At 39.8% G+C, this 24,020-nt stretch overlaps 1 long non-coding RNA gene across 1 annotated transcript in view; it reads right to left on the reverse strand.

Annotated features, from left to right (window-relative positions):
- Positions 1 to 2,086: 2,086 nt before the first annotated feature.
- The window catches only part of LOC308106750, a 25,101-nt gene continuing 3,167 nt past the window's right edge, over positions 2,087 to 24,020 (reverse strand). Inside the window, exons 3-4 of the long non-coding RNA XR_013935171.1 lie at positions 4,759 to 4,952; positions 2,087 to 2,259 (exon numbers count right to left, since the gene is read on the reverse strand). This is a non-coding gene — a long non-coding RNA (uncharacterized lncRNA). The remainder of the gene's footprint in view (positions 2,260 to 4,758; positions 4,953 to 24,020) is intronic.

Genomic DNA, 24,020 nt, shown 5'->3' on the forward strand with positions numbered 1-24,020 from the left:
TTTGCGGGTACTTACATCAACGAGCAAAATGTACAAAGTGAATGAATCCTCCGCAAGCAAGACGAAGGGTTAATGAACCTTAACACACCGGAGATCTTTTCATCACTCGATCTTGCAAGTAAAACATCAGCCTTATTCCTCCTGTTTCCACAGTATGGCCGGTGTCACAGTCAATCATTCAAAAGGGTAATTATGTGACAGCGCTGCGCTCAAATACCTACAGTCCCTTTAATAGAATCTGAGCCGTCTACATCCAACCTTAAGCTTCCTACCACTCATCTGAGTGCCATAAAGCTGCCAGAGGAAACAATACTGCCTCTCTCCTCACCGCCGAGGTTAATGGCAAATGGGGCTATGGCTGCCGGTGATATTGTTGGATAAATGATTATTGATTAGGTAAAGGTTGAGCTAATCATTAGGCTTCATCCATTTTACGGACTCTCTCCGTGACCTTTCTTGCCTCGGCCCTCTTGGATCACGCAGGATTTTTCCATACCATGATTTGATCGTAGGAGGACGGGCACGGGGGAGGAAGAGAGGGAGGAAGAGAGGGAGGTGGAGGAGGGAGGAGAGGAACAGACACAAATGTGAGGCAGGAAGAGGAGATTAATACACAAGTGCTGATCTGAGGATGAACGCCTGCGTGTGTGTTTCTTTCACATGGAACAGATGAAGAGACTCATTTTAAAGCTGGAACATAAAGACACTGCCTTTCGGAATATGTCAATAGTTTCTCTTTATGACATCATTATCAATTTATAGAGCAATTAGGAAGCGTGCTAATTCAATTCAAAGTGCTCCCCACATGATTTAAATAGTCATTGTGACACAAGAAGCACTCGAATTCAAGAAATACAGTATTAGAAGATTTATAAATTCTGATTATTAAAGTTCAGTGTGATGAAACTGAGTCATGAAAAATCCAACAAATAATACAAATAAGGTTGGCAAATAATAAAGCAAAGCTAAAAAAAAAAAAATGGATAAAGCACTATGTTTAATATAAAGAATGTCAAAAAGCAAGGTAAATCTGATCAAACTAATTCCCATCACATAAATATTGAATTGATTAAAGCAGCCTAATTGAGGTGTTAGAAACCAGATAAAACACAAAAAGATAGGAACATTACAACAAAATCAGATTAATCATACATACAGATAGCTTTAGGACACATGGTATATGAAAATCATTCTTGTTCAATGACAAAAGTGAGATGAAACATGTATAAGATTAAAAAAAAAAAATACACCTAAATAAAGAAAAAAAAACATTTTAAGTGTGTGTGTGTGTGTGTGTGAGTGTTAGAAGATGAATAAGACTTCATTCCTAATAATGAAAATGCCACAATTAACAGAGCCTAGAATAGCATGCATGAATTATTCTGATCAAGTGTAATTAAAACTAAAACAATGCGATCCTTCTTCCAGACATGTTTTGCATCGTCGACATCTGAAGTGATGTAATAAAAACCCGATGTCCTACATGTTTCCGTATCATGTTTTTAAAGCCGGTACATACAGTACATCTGCAAATCCCAGCCTGTTATTCCAAGTTGGGATAAATCATGTTGCAGCCTTTTTATCAGGTTTCAGTGTTTTCTATGGAGCTGCATGTCGAAGGTAAACACCGGTTACACTATAGGCATAGTTAAAAAACAGCCCGTGTGAAACATCCGTTCCCAAACCCCGACATGGTGACAAGGAAATGCCTCACTTCTAACAGCTCTATTTATTGAATTGCAGCAAATATTCCTGGCAGCGGGACTTTAACCGAACCCAGACCGGCGGTTCACATCTGCAGCCAATCACAGGGAGAAAACCCCTCCGTTCCCATCTCCGTTTCATTTATTCACAAAGCCCCAGCGCTGGGAAACACAATGTTTATTTGAAGTAATACTCCACTCCTAACTACTGGATGGGTGCGATGCGTTAGTAATTTCCATCGCTGCACGCAGAATCTACTGTGGAGGATGACGAAGAGCAGGATTCTCTTTCTTGAAATGATAAGTGGAAGACACACACTGCTTTGTTTTGTTTTGTTTTCTACAGACGCTGCATGTAAATTACAAATGACATCACACACATTAGCGTTGAACGTTCATGCTATATTTTATTGCCTTTTTCCAATCATTCAGATACGAAACAATACCATTACACAGCATTCAAGTTACTTTTTTAGGTGATGAGTTAGTTAGCTGTGGTGTTCCTCCGGATGCACTCTTGGTGTTGTCAGAGTGCATTTGATGGGCAAAGCAGATCCTGGAGAGGTTGGCAGAATATCAGATTGCCAACCAGAAATCCTTCATTTCAGCAGAAAACTCAATGCAGCAACAGGAAGAACATGCAAACTCTATGAAGAAATACCACATAACTGATGCGCACCCTGGTGTTCATAATGTGAGGTGAGAGTGATGACGTCATCTGAGCTTGTCACAAGGTTAGGAACAATTGCTGCAGTTGATTATAGTGTGACGGTATGCAGATGACACTCAATTATATTTATGCGCAAAATCCTGGCATCAAGTGATCTTAATGGCCTGATTTTGTTATCTCTTCACATAGAGATAACTGCCATCATTGCATCTGGAACTAAGGGGGAAAGAAGAAAATCAATATGACAATCAAGAGGTCATATTTGCAATGAAAAGCCTCAGAAACACAACACAGTTCATCTGTATACTGTGGTCTTGAGTTATGCTACAGAGTATCTTTTCCCAAAACTCTGATATTTATGCCCACCAACGATAATAAAGTCATTGACGTATATTTGGTTGTCTGTCTGTGTGTCTGTTAGCAAGATTGCATCAAAACTACTACACGGATTTTGTTGAAATGTTCCTTACAGATAGATATGAGGCCATGGAAAATTACATCAAATTTTGGAGTTGATCCGGAAACTTTTTTTTTTTTCTGAGTCCAGGTCAACCTTTGGCGGATGTCAGAAATCTCTGTTTGCTCTTGTAATTTATGCTGTTGTTCCCTCTGTTTTCTTTTCCAGTAGTAATATATTTCTGATTAGGGCTTTCCCAATAACAAGAAGTACTGACAGATACATACTAATGGAATTACATTACATTGTGAACCAGAATATACAATTCTGCTGAAAAATAAGTGTACGGACTGGTATTACAAGAGTGGTCAGAATGTAACTCGCTGAGTTTAACTTAAACATTCAAATTAATGTTTTCAGAATTTTAAATCGAACTGAATGTCTTTGGTTTTGTCAAATGGATGATCCTCCATTTGTTTCATGAGAAACATGCTAAAGCCATCCCAACATTAAAGATTCTTTTAGAACGTGTGCTGAAACATTGAACTCAAGGCCCGTGTTGGTGGTGTTGCCATATTATTTTTTTAGACATTTGTGTTTCAATCAGCATTTTCTGGAGCCACCGGTCTCCTCTAAGTTCTACCAACACCGCTCTAGTCTTGACGTAGCTGATTCCAAGACAAAGCAGCGCGATCTCATGCTACATCGATCTATATCTCTTCAGGCCGCGCTTGTGTGAGACCCAATTCTTCTGCAGCTCTCATCAGCCGGCTCTCTCTTACAGCCGAGACAAGACGTTCTTCATTGTCCGTTCGCCATCTCAATATTGTCATTCTTTTCTGCCCCCGTCCCACGCCTTGTATTCTTTTCTCGCCATCGTTCATTCCCCTTCCCTCTCTTCACCTCTCATACCCCTGCCATATTTCATTTAAATATTTCATCTGCTTGTCTTGCGGCTTCTGCGGCTTGCCAAGTGTCATCTAGATCCGAGGGGCCCCGACGTTAAAGTGGAGCACGGAAGTCATTTTTATAAAGGCGTGTGTGTGTGTGTGTGTGTGTGTGTGTGTGTGTGTGTGTGTGTGTGTGTGTGTGTGTGTGTGTGTGTGTGTGTGTGTGTGTGTGTGTGTGTGTGTGTGTGTGTGTGTGTGTGTGTGTGTGTGTGTGTGTGTGTGTGTGTGTGTGTGTGTGGGGAGAGGGGTAAGGGATGAGAATAAGAGAAGTGGCTCGATCCGTGTCTGAGACGTCGGACGGTGATAAGAAGTGAAAAGGTGGAGAAGACAGGGGAGTGATAACTAATGTACTTCCTGTGTACTTCCTCTTCTGCCCTGTCAACCCCACCCCTCCCTTTTTTCTTTCAGCCTTAAAAGATATAACTGATGTGTGATGATTTCTGTACTTGTGTGTGTGTGTGTGTGTGTGAGTGTGTGTGTGTGCGCACGCACAAATGTGTATGTGTGACTCTGAGGTAATCTGATGTGCGATGTTTGAAAAAAAAGTTGCGTAAATGTGAAGATGTACATTTAGGTGTCTGTCAGACAAACTGATGGCTGATGTGGAGAGAAGAGTGTGTGTGTGTGTGTGTGTGTGTGTGTGTGTGTGTGTGTGTGTGTGTGTGTGTGTGTGTGTGTGTGTGTGTGTGTGTGTGTGTGTGTGTGTGTGTGTGTGTGTGTGTGTGTGTGTGTGTGAGAGCGAGACACTAACTGATGGGTGATATGAAAATGGAGTAATGAGGGATGGCGTGAACAGATGACTGAAAGTCCTACTTAGCAAAGAGTAATGTGTTTGTTCTGTTTTAAAGATGGGAGTGTCTTCCCACTATGTCTCAGTGTGTGTGTGTGTGTGTGTGTGTGTGTGTGTGTGTGTGTGTGTGTGTGTGTGTGTGTGTGTGTGTGTGTGTGTGTGTGTGTGTGTGTGTGTGTGTGTGTGTGTGTGTGTGTGTGTGTGTGTGTGTGTGTGTGTGTGTGTGTGTGTGTTTCAGCCCCTCGTACCCCTGTTAGGCTGCTGAATCCAGTTGAGGTCAAATGTACTGGATCAATGAATCTTCTTGCAAATCTCTGCAGCCACCACCTCTGAAACGTAGAGAGAGAAAAGCAGAGAGAGAGCCGAGACTACCACCGTCAAACACCAACCCAGCCGGTCCCCCTCCGTCCTCTCTGGTGACTTGTTGTAGTTTAGATTGGATCTGTGAAAACACGATGACAAACACGGTTTGGCTTTTAACACGTTTCTGCCCCCCCATCCCCCTCCAGCCCGCCTCCCGCTACAAGATCGTAAACCACGGTAAAATACTCCGAGTGGTAAAACCACCCCAGCTCTACGTGTCTGTTTGAAAAGCCATTACAGGTGTCGATGGAAATTAGGGCCCGTCAAAACTTAAAGACGTGTGTTTGGCATGTTTTATAGTGACAGAGGGTTAAAAACGGACAATAACAATTACACTAAAGTATTTGTTAACTTACATTATTTTCGTTTGATAAGTCCAGATTTATTAATGTAAATTTATTAAGGTATGGAAAACACTGACAATGATTCTCGTGTACGTTCTCATGTACGTTCCAGACTAAAAGAAACACTTTTTGGATTTGTTTGGCGAGTCATGTGACTTTGGCCCGTGTGGCAGAGATGGAGGCAGTGCACCTGATTTCGTTATTTATATAGTTTTAAACATCTTTGTTAATTTTAACAAAGACATTTTTTTTATTGATATCTTGTGTATTATTACAATTTGGTCTTGGGTCATTTCAAATTGGACCATTGACCGCAGTTTTAACATTTTCTCTAAAACTAAAGAAATTAAAAAAAGAAAAACACTTTAAAAATCAACTTTATCCCAATATTTTATAACTACCATGAGCTTTGATTGGATAATTCGTACACGCCACATAGCTGTATGGCATCAATATGCAACATCAACAAACGTGGCGTATTGATGTTGATACAAAAGAAGAAGAAAGAAATTGCATTATTTCTAGAATTGTTTGCATTTCGGTAGTACTATTTGACAAGCAGCTAATTATGTTAAAAGAAAATACATTTTCAGCACAAAATCCCTCCAATTTGGAGCCTCTGATTTTACACTTCCTTTCCTGAGCCATAAAGGAATGATGACCAAAAGTAGATATTTCACTGTCATTGATCCATGACATGGATCAATTACGATCTTTTGATTTCCTGCCAGTGAAAAGCACAGACTGACCTTCCTGTTATTTTTGAATCTGAAACTTGTGTTAAACAAAAAAAAGTCAGGGTTGAATTTGTCTCCCAGGGTGTGAACTAAAGTCTAATTTTGGGTTCCAATATTGGAGTGTAACATTTCCTGTCAGGATTTAAATTCATGCAGATGTGTGATTTCTGAAGGCTCTTTCATGATTATTATTATTAATAACTTAGGCTTTTTTTTTTTGTAATTTCCTCACAATAATCCATTTCTTTGACACAATTGTGTAGAATAACAATCAGTCTGACAATATTTAGTTAGAATGTAAGTATATTTTAATATATAAGTAATAACATGCCTTCCATTGATCTGCATTTCAATATGTAATGCTTTTATTATTTTAATAGCAGTTTCCTGATTTTAATTTATATTTGTGGGGTAAAATGAATCTAATGCCTGATATCGACAATGCAATTAACTACAATAGAGTAATATCAGTGAAAAGTCATGTTTGAGTATTTTTACTCTTGGGACATTTATATCGAATCGTACAAAATCTATGCAGTGTAATTGTACAAATCTTCAGTACTTTTCTGTCTTCCACAAACCACAAAGTCGTTTCTACAAAGTTGCTTCTTATAACCTGAACTCATAAAACAGGTGATTATATCCAGAAAAAGGTAAAAACTATGAGGAAGTAGAGAAATAGAGTTAAATAACACTTATCAGATTGGCCAAATGTAGAAAATACAAAATCACACTAATATGAAAGAACAAACAAAACGTACAACATAAATGTGAAATTGACATTAGAATGGAAAAAAGAGAACTTAAACTTTCTGTAAATTCCCTACTACACAATGTTTCAAGTGAAAATGTGTCATGTTTGCATTTTCCTTTCAGAAAAGTTTCACGTTTCCACGTCGAGGTTCTGAAAACAATATCCAGTTACATTGAAATGGCTTTAACACTGAAAACTATGTAGTTACCATGTTTAGCCACTAGTGAGTGTTGTTGTTTGTTTTTAGAATGAAACCAAACACATGCAATCAGAGAGCAATACGTAATAATGACTAGTTGATGACATAATGACGGTCAACTATAAAACTACCAAGTCTCAGGAGAACATGGACTGGGGGACATGACACTCTGGAGGAAACATTGTTCTGATTGTTCAGCTACTGGGCATGTGCAGAACTACTAGTTACTACAGCCGTGGTGACCAAGAGCAGTACAAGAGACAACTTTTCAGAAAAGTAGTTTTCCTGAATTTACAGGAAGTTCCACCTTGGGAGCCGTTTTCAAAAAGTTACATTTTCAGTGATTTTGAGCATTGTTGCCATGTAAACACGCCCCCAAAACACAATGAGGGTTTTGCGTTTTCACTTGAAATCGTTGTTAAACCGTCCAATCAATGTAGAAGTGAAAGTTTACATTTCTATCATAGACAACATTGCAACATCTTTAGTTGATGTTCAATACCTTTAGAGTGGATTTTAATTACTGCAAATATATATTCCTGAAACATTGGCCTTCTCATTGATACCACCAAAAGTATCAGATTAGGTGTCCAAAACTAATCCTGATGTTAATGTGGCGTCAGCATTAAACCTAAAAAATACCAAAAACCCTTATGTGGGACCTTGGAGCCTTCAACTGTGGAGTGCTTTAAGCATTAGGACCTCACAAGAGTGAAACAGTGTTACACACACACACACACACACACACACACACACACACACACACACACACACACACACACACACACACACACACACACACACACACACACACACACACACACACACACACACACACACACACACACACAGAGTAGCAGACTAGCGTGTTGCAGTGTGTATGAGCTTTCTGTTCCGCTTGCCAGGCTGCTCACTGACCCCCCGCATGTGTGTTTGACCTTTCAACTCTGCGCTTCCCTCTCAAGAGAAGGGCTCTGCTTTCTGATGCACCTTTGCTCATCCCAAAACACACACACACACACAGACACACACACACACACACACACACACACACACACACACACACACACACACACACACACACACACGCAGAACCAATCTTTTGAGTGTGCGTGGGTTTAGCTGCTCTGGTCATGCTTGTGGTCACCCACAGTCACAGATAAAAGGATATATCACTTCCTCAATCCTTAAAAATCACAAGTGTAGGCTGCTACACACACACACACACACACACACACACACACACACACACACACACACACACCCACACACACACGCACACACGCACACACACACAGATGAATACACACCAGGCACTGAGCTCCTGAGTCTCCAGCTTAGCACTTGATCCTCTCTCTGGGAGGTTGACACTTCAAAAGCCTTTACACACACACACACACACACACACACACACACACACACACACACACACACCCTTGACGGGATACGTCTCCAAGCCCTGGAAGGCCTGATCGTGGCGATCTGCTGGTCAGCATCTGTTTGCTGTCGAGAACAGCGCCTCCTGTTTCCACCTCCATCAGTCATCGCTCGCTCACGTGAACTTTTAGCGGACATATTGAAGGAATCACACCACAACACCGTTCTCCGTGTCACTAAATATCCTAAAGCTACGTGCGCCGGCTCGCCACAGAAGTGGAAAATCATTTGAGCATATTGACCTCCCGTCCCCTCCCCCGCTGGAGGCAGGACGGCCCTCCGGCCGCTGTTGGCCGCGGTGGCATGGGGAGCTGATTCGGACGGGCGCGGAGCAGCCGCTGGAGACGATGTGACGGCGATGCGGATGTCATGTTGGCTAGCGTCTCCGCAGCACCCGGGGGCACCTGATTCCTGGTTAGTAAGGGAGAAACTGTGAGCGCTGCACCCTGGGGTACCTGCATTTAACACAGTGTCCTCTGGGCCGGGAGGACCATGGAGGGAGGCTGGGGGTTGGGGGTGGCTGGAACTCGCGGACGGTTCAACGTGGGGTCAGGACGTGTTTATGAGAGGAAGATATGTTCATGTACACACACAGAAAAATAAACCTGCATGCAATCCTAACGTGGATTTCAAATGACAGATGTTCCTCCAGCGGTTCTCATTGTGTTGCACTTGTGGAAGAACATTTTCTTTATGTACTGTAACGTCTCCTTTAACCTGTAAAATAATATGAAGGAGAAGAAACAGTCACATATGGACGAAAAACTGTAGATTGTCAAGGAAATCGTGAGGCTTTAATTTTTTATTGCTTCAAACACCGATCTAGTGTTCCAGAATCTAGTGTCCTGAATTTTTGACTCAAGCTTTTTTTTAAATAAAATCTGAATTCTCTCAAAGCTTATATATTTTTGCCATATTTATAGAATTTGTGATTGGAAAAATGCGACCTATTAAGTACAATTTCCTTTTTCTGCATGATAAAAAGTCCAATAACCATTATTATAATTACCAAATATTCTATTTCAATGCATTTCTTTAATGTATTTGTATTATTATTATTATTATTATTATTATTATTATTATTATATAATGTATGTGACTTGCTTTGTTTCTGAATGGTGCTAGAGAAATACATTAATTTGGCCTTTTCAGTTATCACTTAATCTGATAAAAAAATATATATATATTCAAATCTTTACATACATTTCACTCAGTATCTGTAAATCTGCATCATCCTGCACTTGTTCACCAATGTTTCACACAGAAGAGATGTAATGGAATGCACATACCTTGTGAGTCGCCACTAAAAGCGACAATCGAATCTAGAACCTTCCTTCTTCACTTTGAGTTTCTTAACTGATCTGTTTAAATATGGACATCAGACAGCACTAGGACATTTCACAGCTGTTTTAACCACTTGGTATGATGATAGGACACAGAAGATTGACAAATCAGGCGGAGATGCATCTTAACTTTGACCTATTTTGCGATCACAGAGGGTCGAAGTGTTGGTGTAGGCGTGCAGAAAGCACTAATCAGCATTGGATCCATTTTTTTATGACAAAAAAATTTGGTCTTCTATTCAAAATTTAGTCTTTACCAGCTGGAAAAATCCTTTTTTACTTTGTTTCAGTGACAATAAATTGAAAATCAGAAAATATTAACAATGCAAATTGTAACTGTATAGTTGCTCGACCTGTGATATACCAGATGCAAAGACACTTCTGACAACAACAACAACAACGGAAAAAAAGCGTCCACGGTCATTCACGTCCACTTATGTAAAGCAAATCCCACTACACTGTGTCATATCAGCTCCTCATAAGTGAAAACGGCATCAGCTGTTGTCACGAAGGACGAATGTGTGATTTGCCCTCTTCACTTCCTCTGTACCACCATTAACGTGATCTGTCTTTCTTTCCATTTAGCAGGTATTTTATACAGGCGAGCGGCGGGGCTGAAGTGCTGGAGGAGGAGGGAGGAGGGAGGCGTCGGTGTAACAGCAAGGAGAATGTCACAATAAGATAAACACCGAGTGCAGCTGAAGTGCCTTTGGGCTGACGTGACAAGAGTATCGGCTCGTGATTTGTATCCACTGCAGCTCTCAGCGTGGAGTGGTTCCCACACGCTCGCCGTGCATCCAGAAATATACGGCGTGTTACTGTAATCCGCTGCGATGTTACATCCACTTAATAGTTCCGTTGTGTTCCGTGTGAAGGATTTGTTACAGGTTCAGTGATTAAGATCCATTAGAAGGAATAACAAAATACATCTCCATACAGAAAATGGATTCTTGTCAATGGATTGTGTTTCGTCAGCCGCCAAGAACCAGATCAAGTAGTTGAGATTGCCACTTGTGGGCAACGTTAGTCTAGACCAGGGGTGTTAAACATCAGGCCAGTGGGCCAAAACTGGCAAGGAAGAGGCTCCAATCCGGCCAAACCACCAAGCAAATTGTAAGAATTTATCAAATCTATTTTTCTTTTTTTTAAGCATAGCGACACAACACAGTGATACTGCCATGAAAGATATAGCAACCTGGTTGCTATCAAACTAGCCTCAAAGCCGTGCTGTAAGGGTGAATTTGTAAAAACACCCAGAATGCAACAGCTATAGAAGTTTTCTGAATATTTTACTGTATTTTGCACCAGAAGGTTTCATTCCAATTGGCTTTATGTTGAGCTTGGAGTCATTCTCAGTAGTAATTGTTTGGTTTTGTGAAAATATCGACATTTTCATCATGTATACGCTGCACCACAACAAAGATAACTTTAACATTTTAATTTTAAAGGTCATTATGGCACTATTTCACCTGTACAGTCAACCCAAGATGAAATTAGACTAAGTGGCAACTGGTGGCCTGCGGAACAGATAGCGGCCCTCTCCTGCTTTCTCTGTGGCCTCGACATCACTTCAACAAATTGTGATGCAAAGAAAAAGTTGAAATAAGCAGATGTGATTAGATCATTCACAGTGCCAGTAGATTGTCAGTATGAATAATTGGAGTTTTGTGAAGTTACACGAAGTTCACACTGCAGGCAAAATTTTTCCCCATATGGTTCACAGAACAAATTTTTAATGGCAGTCTGGACATCGCTAATCAATTAGCTTTTTTTCAGGACACTTCTTTCTGTAGTCCTAAGTTAGATCTTTTTCAAAGCGGCCTCCGTTTAAATGATCATGTTTTGAGTTTGATTTTAACGTAATCCACAATTCTGCACCGAGACGAGACGCACAATGTTTACATTTTTGCTCACCTTGCCGTTAACCTTTCTTCTATCATTTGGTTATAATTTTGCCAGCGCTAATTGCGGAACAACTAGAGAACTGACTAACAAATGTGGCACCCATCTTTATCATATCAGGTAAATATCGAGTATAAAACGCTCCCACATCTACAAGGCACATATTTTGGGAGGGGAAAGGTTTTGCTTGTTTTGATAAAGCATTTTAGAAAACGTGACCTACTGTAATTGTTTTGGGCAGCGAGTCATCCAGCCGTCATTTGGACGGTCAATTTTCAGAGAAGACATCTAAAGAAATCGCGGACGTGTTGCTCAAGGCCGTCTAACACATGTTTATAGTAACCATCACTACTTGTCACCGTCTAATTTTGCTTGAATTCATCTTTTTTTTGCCAAAATATAGCAAATTATCAGCTCGCATACACAGCTCGCAACTGATGTATTACGCCCAGTAACGAGCGACATGATTGGTCAATTGATAACATGAGGTATATACATTTTGAAAGGCGGCCTCTGATTGGTTCCTAATCCTCTGACTCATCCCGATGCATTCAAATGCCCGGGCACAGGGGAGGAATTTGGGCAAATTTTCTTTCCAAAATGCTGAGAAATTCTATCTGCAGAATCCACACAGGTGGGACTAACTATGGACCTATGATTGATCTAATTTTTCATTTACAAATTGTTGACACATGATTAGATAACTGCACATCATTCATGCTTTTCATTGAAGAACAAAATATTCATTACTGTGAAAATGCTGATTTTGTTATAATTATTGACAATCATGCGGTGTGACATTCTAAAGTGTTGGGGATGAGCTGTGGGTGGAATGCAGATAACAACTAAGCATCTAATATTCAATTAAAAACTAATAAGAGGAAAATACAAACTATTTCAGAGTTCAGAGTCTACAGGTGCTCAGTTTAGGGGTGCAGAGAGAAGCAATGTGTCTACAGGGGGCATAAACAAGTACACGTAGTGTAGTTTGGAGAGAGGTGAGTCAGGTACAGGAACAAGTGAAAACCATCACCAATGAAATGAAGCTATTACCTTAAAAGAAAAAAGACAACTTTTTAACAAAGCAAGAAAGTATATTAGATGCATCAGCAAAAATGTCAAGGAGAAAATTAAATATACTGTAATATTACTGTTGAGAGGCAAAATCTACATGTCACAATGTAGTATTTCGCAGTCCAGAATCCATTTGAATGCACCATTTATCTCTTTCTGTTGTTTTTTAAATATACAAATATACTATATAATAAATCCCAACAAAGTGAATCTTGCCAAAACAGTATTTATTAAACAGCACCATCATGAAATCGTCATTTTTATTTTTTTTTCTATTCTTCTCTCACTTGAATAAACCATGCAGGTGGAGCTTTCTCAGCAAAATATTTGTGACCGAGCAAATTACATCTTGGGTCAAGTGTGTTTTCTGAATTTTCTGGACTTTTCAACCACACGAACAGGGACCATGTCTTCTGCTATGTGGTGGGTTACGGCAGACGTTATCTCCTTTTGTTTTGGACTATTTTTGTCCCATGGTATTGATCTGGAAACGGAAGACACCAGACTCAGTTGTGTCAGCGCCGGTTGCTTCGGCTTCTTAGTTGTTGTGGAACGGCAGGAGATGTTGACGTGCGTAGTTTCAGACACTCTTCATTTTCTAGTGGGTGGATGTGTAATGGTGGTATAAATTTGTTGTGCTGTTTACATTGGCGGCGATGCTACTGTGGCATATTTTGCACAACACTGTTTGTCCAACATCTTCTTTCTTGAATCCAAACTGCCGCCATATGATGAATCCCTTGCTCTTTTTCTTTGGAATTAAATAGTCTTATTCCATCTTTCGTGTCTGTTCGCACATTCTGCTACCCGTTAGCACTCTGCTAAGCTAAGGTGTGTGACGTAGCTCCCACGAGAGTAATTCGATGACGTTAGACCTTGTTTGGTGCCATTATGAAACACTTTGGAGACTAGATTACCATTCAAACACAACTCAGTGTCGTCAGCATTTTTTTTGTTTTTTTTCCACGGTCTTGGTGGTTACTCTTGTTGCTGCCATTCTTATTCTGACATTTGCAAAAATGCATCTTTTAGGAATGAACTGATTTTGCAGGAATGAGTCCACAAAAAGTCTCTCAACATACTTTATTGTCTTCAATGCTGCCATGCCAATGCTTTATTGATACAAATCTAAATTACGACATGAGCCATTGCATGGGGTTGCATACAGAGAAGAATATCTGTTAATTAGATAGAAACAAAAGATATACATTGAAGAAAAGCTCGTAAAGAATCAGGCTGGCCGGGCAGAGCTGGTTGGGAAATGAAGAGCAAACGCGTCCATCCATTTTCAAAAACCTTTTTTGTTCAATTAGTGTCACAGCTGGGTCTACTCCGTTTGCAAAAAATATAGAAACTGGCAAAGCTTTCACAAACCCCAATACCAATCGTTTCAAAACCAAAAATAATCCTTAAAAATTAAATCAAATGTGTTTCATTAAGAGGAAAGCATCAGTATGAAAGATTAAATAAATGAAAGGTGTTTTGAGAAGCAGCACATTGTTCCTGTGATAGGTTCTCAGCATCATATTTGCACCTCTGTGTCACATCTAATTTTATCTTTAAAAATCTGTCTTCATTCATTTGCTGTTTTCTTCCATCGTCCCATTTTCCAATCTTATTTCGTCGTGTTGAAGCGTCTCTTTGCTTCTGAACTGTGTCTTTCTGTAAATGATTGGTGTGCCTAAACAAAGGGGGAGGGATGTCTTTGAGAAGCCCTCTCATCATTGCATTGAGTGTAATTAATAAAAGCAGCCTGTTCCAATTTAACAGTCTGATTAATGAACTCGATACGTTACAGGGAGGAGTGGACCATTTCTCTGGCTCATTCTCAGCGCATGAAAGGAAAATGACAAAGCGCTGCGTAATTCAATTAAGACAGAATGTTCCTAAAATGAAGCTTTGTTGACAGAATTGTGGCTTTTTTAAGGCCAAAACTTGCAATTAAAAAGGAATTAATGACGAGTTAACTTTCTGTCTGTTTGCTGATGACACATGCTTTTACAGCTGCGCCTTGAAACCTTGTAAAATAGGGCAAACAGTGAAGAATGAAGCTAAAAATTGCATTTATTTTTAATGGGATTTAACTATTTGAGCTGCTACATGTTAATACCTTAAAAATAGTTACCCCAGAAGCACGTTTTCAATTTCAATATATAATATATAAGTGCTGTCGAAAATAACGTGTTAATTTAATTAATTGATTTGAAACATTTAACTCTTAATTTTTTTTTTATGTAATTAATGCAGTTTTGTTTACTTTGGGGTTTTTTTTTTACTCTCTTACTCCAGCCATATGTGCAGCATCTCTGGATGCAGCAGCGTAACAACAGAGCAGTACAATACCGAGTGGAATAATATTAAGGCAGAAAGTTTCACTTTAAAAAGTTACCTAATGGCTGTTCGAGAAAGTAAAAGTCATTCGTTTTACTTTGTAAAGCTGAATTAACGACCACAGAAGTAATTCTGCAGCAAAACAGCAGGTTGCCATGTTTGCTGACCAGCAGCCACCAAACTGCTAAATCTGGAGGAACTACTAGCAGGTAAAATATTAATTTCTCCTCTTTCTCTCGTTCCCTGGCTCCCCTGTATACTGTGTGTGTGTGTGTGTGTGTGTGTGTGTGTGTGTGTGTGTGTGTGTGTGTGTGTGTGTGTGTGTGTGTGTGTGTGTGTGTGTGTGTGTGTATTACAGTATATTATCGCCACTTTGTTCATGTAATAATTTCACAACTTTGTTTCTTCAAATATTCAAATTCTCCAAGTGGTGGACCTGCCCTCTAACAAAACCCAGAATTATGTTATTTACTTGTATGTTATATGTTATGTTAGACTAATAGTTTATTAATTTATTAATTCATGTTTTTATAATTTTGCTAATCTTGGGGAGAACAGTTTCACCAAAAGCTAAAAGGAAGTTATAAAAATAGTCTTTGAATATAAATATAGTCTGTGTGTTGAGTCGACATTAATTACGTGGTTTTCCCTGAATAAATATCCATTACAAGCTTCAATCTTCAGTCGAAAAACAATGCGATTAATCGCAATTAAATACAGAAAATTGTGCAATTAATTAGTACAGTTTTTTAATCGATTGACAGCACTAATATATATATTAGTGTATATCAGGGTTAGGGTATAATTAGGTACATTTAAAATGTCTTGAGAGCATTTTTGACTCTACCACCATCCAAACTAAATGAAAAATAGCAAATTAAAATTTTCAATATGAAGTTAGTAAATGTAAAAAGTGGAAAATCATTTCAAGAAATCCCCAGATTGTTATGTTTGTGATAATCTTCACCTTGCAAGTTTACAATGTGTGTGTGAGGACAGAGTATCGGTTATGATAGAAAGTTTTGTTATGGAAAAACAATCTTCATTCATAAACCTTTTGCAATCCATTCATGTTCTATATAGCTCCGTCCTGATGTGAATTTTATTTGTCTTGTGACCTTTGTTGTTGTTATTCACTCTGAAGCATGAGTGTGCCTAGATCAACTGCTATTGTTTATTATTATGTTGCTTCCCAGTTCTTCCGGAGGTATCTGATTGGACGAGAGACATCCTATGAGTGCTGATCAATCCAACCCGCATTTTATTTTTCCCCTTTGGTTACTCATGTGATAGAAATGTTTAAATAAATGAACATGATTCATGGAGGCACGTTATTATTTGTGTTTTTTGGGAACAAAAATTATTAAAGAAATAATGATAGTTTTTTATGTTTCATTACTGTCACCACATATAAGATGAAAATGTAACTGCTGTGTCAACATTAATATCAAATGTATTCCTGCTGATATCACTTGTGTGATATTTTCAAAATCAGTACTCTGACTTCAAAATTACATTTTTAAATGTCAAAAAATACCATTAAATAACATTTTCCAGAATCAAAAGCAGATCTGCAAAACTTTCCCGTGGTAGGAGAGTTTGTTTGTCTGAGTCTGGCTTCACTGCAACATTTCAGTAAATAAGAGATCAGGAAACTGCTCCAATAGTAATGTAACGATCCTGGAGAAATGAGTTTACTCTCAATTTCTGCCTTCTTTTAAAGCAGCCGAGAATCACTATTTTTTATAAACAGTTGCAGTAAGACTTGCGGTCAGGTTTCGTCTACTGAATATGCTCATTGTCACATAATTTCAATATAATTTGTGATTTAGCAGCATGTGCCTGGTCATGACCCGCTGTGCTCTGCTTCTGATTGGCTCGTCACATCGGTTAGATTTAGGCCCCGTCCACACGAGCCAAAACCATCTTTTTTCTCCCCGTCATTCTTAAAAGAGTTTTCCGTCCACACGTCACTATTAATACAGCACAAAACAATGTAGTACATACACCAGGCCTTTGGGTGGCGCTGTAACTGCCACTGAAATACCCCAAAAACCTAGAAGACACGGAGAATACTCATGCTCCTCCTCGTATTCGAGAAATCCAACATGTGGCCTTATTAAAGCGACGAGCATCAGGAGCTTCTGCAGCTCGACCTGGAGCACGTAGTCTGCCATTGTTGTTGTTGTTAAATGACATCGCAGATATAGGTTGAGAGGTGGGCGATGACATCATGGAGAGGGTCGCAGGGTTATCGGGTCGAGAGGTGGAGAGATGACATCACAATTTTCAGCTAATGTGCGTCTTCCGTCCGTACGTCAAACCCGAGGCGGCGTTTTCTCCACTTTAGAACCCGTTTAAAAAAATATATAAAATTTCAGGCTCCTAAAACACCACACCGTGTGGATTATCAGACAAGATTGATGTTTACATGAAACGGCGTTCTTGTGTGGACAGGGCCTTCATCGACATCAAATCAGTGAATGCAGTGAGTATTAGCTATTTAGAGGCCGAGTCGGGCGGGTCATGGCTTCACCATCCTAGGGAAAAGAAATACTGCAGAGTGGTGCATCAGGAGGGTTTAGGAAGTGCGTGTACACAATGCTGACTGAAAAATAAGTGGGTGTACGTAAAACACCCATTTATATCCCGGACGACACCACTGGGGTCCTCAGCTTGAAATGTTTGAAAGCACTTATGTAAATAACAAACAGTTTGATGTTTCAATTTTGCCTTTGAGTTTTAAACCCTGTGTCTTGTTAGGCCGTGCAATTGGGGTCTTGAAGGATTGAGTAAAATACAGAAGAAATTCCTCCGTCCGCGCAGCACTGGGCTTTGGATAAATAAGAAAGGAGAAAAACAGGTAAGTGGTCTTTCCTTGTTTGGGGAAGAACTCCCTGGGGCTCCTCAACGAGCCCTGGTGGTCCCCGAATCTGACTTTGAGAAACCGCTATTTTGGAGCCGTGTAACCAATGAAGTACAGTAATGGAGTGTAGTGGCCTGAAGTGTAGCTATGAAGTCTTCCCTAATGACTCTAGCACATGTGTGTCTGGCTTTCAGCCCTCTCATTAACGTCACTGGACACTGTATACTTTGTAGACGTCCGTGTGTGTGTGTGTGTGTGTGTGTGTGTGTGTGTGTGTGTGTGTGTGTGTGTGTGTGTGTGTGTGTGAGGGAGGGAGAGAGAGAGAGAGAGAGAGAGAGGGAGGAAGAGAGAGACGCGGCTGTTTGCCAATATAGCTGGGCTTAGAGTGCTCCAGTGATCTCATCTCCTCTTAAGAGTGCTTACCCTGTGGCTGTGGCTGTGTCTGTGTTTACGTGCGCACAAACCTACAGGGCGTGCATGTGTGTGCCCGTGTAACGTGCAAAGGAGGACATTTTCGCCACAGGACCGCTTTCATTCTCCTGCAATTGGGACGATGCTTCACCTTTTATCGAGGCCGTCTTATTCTTCATTTCTCATTCTGCAGTAAATGTTTAGTGACTGTTTTTGGTTCAGGTACCGACGTAGCAGCTCCAGCCTGAACGTGTGTGTGTGTGGGGGGGGGGGGGGGGGGGGGGGGGGTAAACAGGGTGCTTTGCTCTGTGGAAGAAGGAATTTCCCCCAGCAGTCCCCATCAGTAATAGTGCCTGTAATGAGCTGCAGCTGTCAGCGTGGTTTCCGCACACACACACACACACACACACACACACACACACACACACACACACACACACACACACACACACACACACACACACTCGTTCACAGCAAAGAGGAAGCAGTGACTCACACAGCAGTACGCCGTCACACTGTACGCTGATAAACAGTGTAACCCATCAGACTTTGCATCAGACGGCGGACACAAACATTTCCTCAGAAAATATCTGCGCCTGCTAAAAATATCTATGGATTTACTAACAGTTTACGCTTCGTTATGCAACCCAGCACAAGCTTAATTGTGCTTCCAGTGGTAAAACATACGGGCAAATTTGTTGTTGAAAGTCTTTTTTCTGCCGTCTCTTGATTTTAGGTAAACGGGTCGTGACGGAACGGAGGCGGAAGATGTGCGAATATGAACGATTTTCAAACACTTCCTAAAAACGCAGCTTGGTTCGGAGATAAAAATGAAGCAATTCAGAAACGTTTTGGCAAAAATTATGATTTGATTTCCATTTACCTAATAAGAATTACTAAATGACATAAATTTAAAGCTAAATGCATGGAAACAGCATCGTGCAGAGCAGTGAGGTGACCTCACTCCTTCAATTGATCGATGCTCGGCAGAAATTAAATGTACTCTTATCAGAGAAGAACAAATGTGCACGTTTAGAGGCTGCGATGCTTTCTGAAGAAATAACAGTTCTTAAAATTATATGCAAATGATGGTATCAGTGTAGCTTTCACATAATCATGATCATACAGCCGTTCTCTATGCACGTATGACCTGTGTGTGTGTGTGTGTGTGTGTGTGTGTGTGTGTGTGTGTGTGTGTGTGTGTGTGTGTGTGTGTGTGTGTGTGTGTGTGTGTGTGTGTGTGTGTGTGTGTGTGTGTGTGTGTGCATGCATGCAGCAATTTGAGTATTACTTGTTTTCTTGAATTAAAAATCAATTTTTTTTACTTTGAGTTGCTTTTATGTAATTCTAAATCACATTTACGTCTATTTTTAAGGTTTCCTGAAAAAAGCCAGTGATGCAACCAGAACAACATGACACTTTTTTCAGCACATGAATAAACAGCAAAAGGTTTAACTAAATTGAAATATGTTTGTCTCTATATAGATAATCATATAATTTGATATTTTCAGGTTCATCCAGTCTGATTTTAAGTACAAAATTAAACTAAGAGTGGTGTCACACAGCAGGGGACAGGCGTACAGTTTAGGAGATATTAGATAATAATCCGGAATTTAAACTAAGAATTAAAATCTAAATCACATTTTTTTTTTTTTTTTAATAAATGAAATCACAAAAGATCCAGGAAAGAATTACAAGACAAAACTAAAAGAAGAGTCTTAAAAAGCTCAAAGGAGCAACTTTCAGATCATTCTTGTGTTTTAAGTAAATTTTCCAGGCGTGCATGATAACGCTCAGATTGTCTCATTTCAGACTCGCCTTTCTTAATCTGGATGAAACAAGCTGATTCAGCTTAGCCTCAGCGCTGCAGCTTGAAACTCCCTGGTTGCGTTATTTATTGACTTGTAATTCCAGCATGTGAGGATGGTTTTGTTTGGGCTTGATGCCACCATTCAGTAAAACGGGAAACGTTTCGTTGGATTTCTGTCTGTAAATCACAGTGAAGTCTGTCACACTGTTTGTGAGTTAAGCTCAGGCGTAGTTTTTGCAGAGCTTCTTAAATTCCATGTAATGGATACACTGCAAAATGGCTTGCGCAACATAAATAAACAGTTTGATTTATTGAACAGCGTGAATATAAAGTGTGACTGCTCTGCTTTGGTATTTCGTTACCTTTTCGAATGTGCAAACCAAGTTTAGATTAGAAAATGTATACTTTTTTATCATCTTCATCAACTATTTTTTGAATATGGTTTTCCTGTTGTAATGACTGTGTCTTTTTGTATTATCTATGGTAACTGAGCTGTTTTGGGATGAAATTAGTCTTTTAAAGCTTGTTTTGAAAATAAGGTTTGTCCTGTTTGAAGATTCTCCAAATGTGCAAGAGTGCAAAAAATGATACTTAAGTGAACTTTGTGATCTCTAGAGGTTCTACAAGGTGATCAATTATATAATAATGGATCACAAATAAATCAAACTCAAGTCTCAGTAGAAAAAGTCTGAAAATGTTAACAGAATGATTATTATAAAAAATGTGTGTGTGTGTGTGTGTGTGTGTGTGTGTGTGTGTGTGTGTGTGTGTGTGTGTGTGTGTGTGTGTGTGTGTGTGTGTGTGTGTGTGTGTGTGTGTGTGTGTGTGTGTGTGTGTGTGTGTGTAGTAAGAAAATCATATAGTGTAAAGTGTTTGTAAAAACAAACCTACCAAATCATGTATAATCCTGTTACTTATCTGACTCCTATTGTAAATATGAGTTATTTATGATTTCTTGTTGAACTAAAAACTAATTCATGTTTCCAACATGTTTGGTCGGCGCTCTCCTCTTTATGGAAACGTCTCAGTCACATTTACATCGGGCGAATACGAAAATCCAAATTGTTCTGTGTTATTATTCAATATTTTTGGGGCTGTTTGTTCCCCAGCTGAGTGTCAATGAAGTGACCATAAAAACATGAGAATTGTTGATCATTTTATAAACACTTGAGAGATAATACCTATTTTAAATCTAAACAGATTGCTTATTAAGTAGTGTGAGTATTAGATGATTGCACCACTAGACTGATGTGTTTATATTAATCAGTTTGTGATCATTTAGGTTTTTGAGCAAAAAGTGGCTGTAAAAGTCAAAGGTCTCACCACAATATAGAAAATACTGAAATATGGAAGACATGTGTTATTATTATTATTTATTATTGTTATTATGCATGTATGCATGCATTTGCAAGTATTTACTGTTTGTGAATGTTTTCGAACCAAAAAGCCTGTTTTTTTTTTTTGTTTAAGTATAGAAAGTTAACTTAGTAAATTTGATAAATCTTATCAATAGCTGGAGCTGACACTGCCAATATGCCAGAGTTCATTAAAACTGAGGCAATAATAAATGATGAGCTTTGTGCTTTAATATTTAACATTCAAAATTGAACATAACATCAAGTTGTTCACTGAGCCAGAGCAGTTTGGTCCATTGTCAGCATGTTTTTGCCCAGATTGATAACAAATGTGCATCTTTTTAGGGTCAGAATAACTGTTTAATTGCACTAAAATCTCACAAATATCACGATTGCAGGTTCATGTGAAGCATCAAGTAAAACTGCATGGCTTCTTGCTTCTTGATCTTCTTTTCACATCAGTTCAGTCTGGTTCAGGTGGTAATTTTGCTCTGTAAGATTTGAAGCTAATGTCATTTAAATCACAATCCTGTGATCAAATGACCAACACATTTGCTCCACAATGACGACCATGATGAAAAATGGAATCCAAGTGATCCAAGATTCCGTGTAGTATTTTGTTCATAATTTGAGCGTACTGAACCTTTTCCGGTTAATCTCTGGACTCAACCCGGCTTCAAGTTTTTCCTTCCGAATAAACACACGAGAATGTGTAGAGCAGGGGAGGTTTGTTTTTTGGTCCCCCCCCATCCCCCCCCTGACCTCTGCCAATTTTTATCTCATTTCAGTCTAACTTTGTAGATCAGACTTTAATTTTGAGGCGCGGAGCACAGGACAGTGATGAATAGGCTACATCAAGGAGGGCTTAAATTACCCCTCTCCCTGGTGGCAACACTGACCACAAGGAGAGGTGTGTGTGTGTGTGTGTGTGTGTGTGTGTGTGTGTGTGTGTGTGTGTGTGTGTGTGTGTGTGTGTGTGTGTGTGTGTGTGTGTGTGTGTGTGTGTGTGTGTGTGTGTGTGTGTGTGTGTGTGTGTGTGTGTGACCTAGTAACAGCAGACAGAGAAAGAAAGAGGGCTGGTCAGCACTTGCCCTCTCAACCCTGCTAGCTCCGCAGCACACCCGACCCGGGAGGGGGGAGGGAGGGAGGGGAGAGAGGGAGAGAGGGGGGGGGGAGAGAAAGAGAGAGAGAGAGAGAGAGAGAGAGAGAGAGAGAGAGAGAGAGAGAGAGAGAGAGAGAGAGAGAGAGAGAGAAAGCATCCACTCTGTCTTTTTCAGCTCCTCTTGTCAATGCATTGTCTTGTTTTCGGTGGGAGTTTGTAACTTTTGAGGTTGTTTGAGGAGACTCTCACCCTGGCCTCCTTTCTTTTTTCTCCCCCTCTCCCTCGGTCCTTCTTTTTTTCTATGTAAATAAATGCCTTTTTCCCTTTTTCACTGAGTGGAAACCAACACTGGTCTGGGTGGCTTGGGCAGGCTAGATGAGGAGGTCACAAGGATATCGACGAAAGCTTCTCAGACTGAATGTGGGAGGAGGCTGAGAGCACAGATGAGGCCTTACGAAAGCTAAAAGACAGTGACATGGAGCAGATCTGTGCAGGGAAACAACAGCTAATAAAATGAAACCAGGGGCTTTATTTATTTATTTATTTTTTCTTTTACTGTAATAAAGAGATAGTAAATTTCTACTTATTTGAGAATTCCATTCTGACTCATTAATTTGATGAAGTATTTTCTCCTCAAATGAAGTGTGACAAAATGTTGTAAAGAGAGTTTCCAAGTGGCATTTCTTCCTCACTCAGGGGGGATATTAATTAAACACTGGCTGAAGATGTAAACTGAAGCTTATTCGGTGACCTACACACCAGATTTCTTCAGCTTTCACATATTAATCACCTACATTTCCTTCTTAAATGTGCAACAATGCATAGAAGCGAAATAATTAATCAGCAGCATGAAAGTTCATAGTGGGAGTGAGTCAGACTCCTTTATTTCCTTTCTTTTTCTTTTTTCTTCTTTTTAAGAAAGTCTCCTGTGGTTTTTCCAGCATACTGTCCCCTCCCCATGACTACTTAAACCTTTCTGCTGGAAAGCAGTGTGATGGGATGTGGGAGATGCGCAACTCCGCCTCTGCGCCACACCGATTGACGTTAAAGAAGAAAAAATGCAAGAAAAATGTGTAAATTACAGACGATGTATGAGCTGTTTGTAAAGTTCAAACCATCCTGCTGTGGCAGAGAGATACAGAATGGCTATTTAGGTCGATAATAAAAGCTTGTCTTTGACGCATCCCGTGAAAAAAGTACGTTGTGCACAAATAAAAAAGGCGTTTTTTTTAATATTCTAATAGAATAATAATCCGCGAAACAAACAATGCTTCTAGTTAGTTTCCTTCAAACTCCAGTCTTTAAGTGTAATTAGTAAATAACAAGAGTGATGAAAACGAATAAGACTCCAGCTCACCGTCTTGCGCCACCGGACTGCGCCACACCGTGCTCCTCTGTGGAGACACTTTGGAGTCCGTGCGTAAAGACAACAGCAGCGGCACAAGGCACAGACGAGGCTCCGATTTTTGTCCCCCCCACCCC

The sequence above is a fragment of the Lipophrys pholis genome (assembly GCF_963383615.2).
Source record: "Lipophrys pholis genome assembly, chromosome: 2".
NCBI lineage: Eukaryota > Metazoa > Chordata > Actinopteri > Blenniiformes > Blenniidae > Lipophrys > Lipophrys pholis.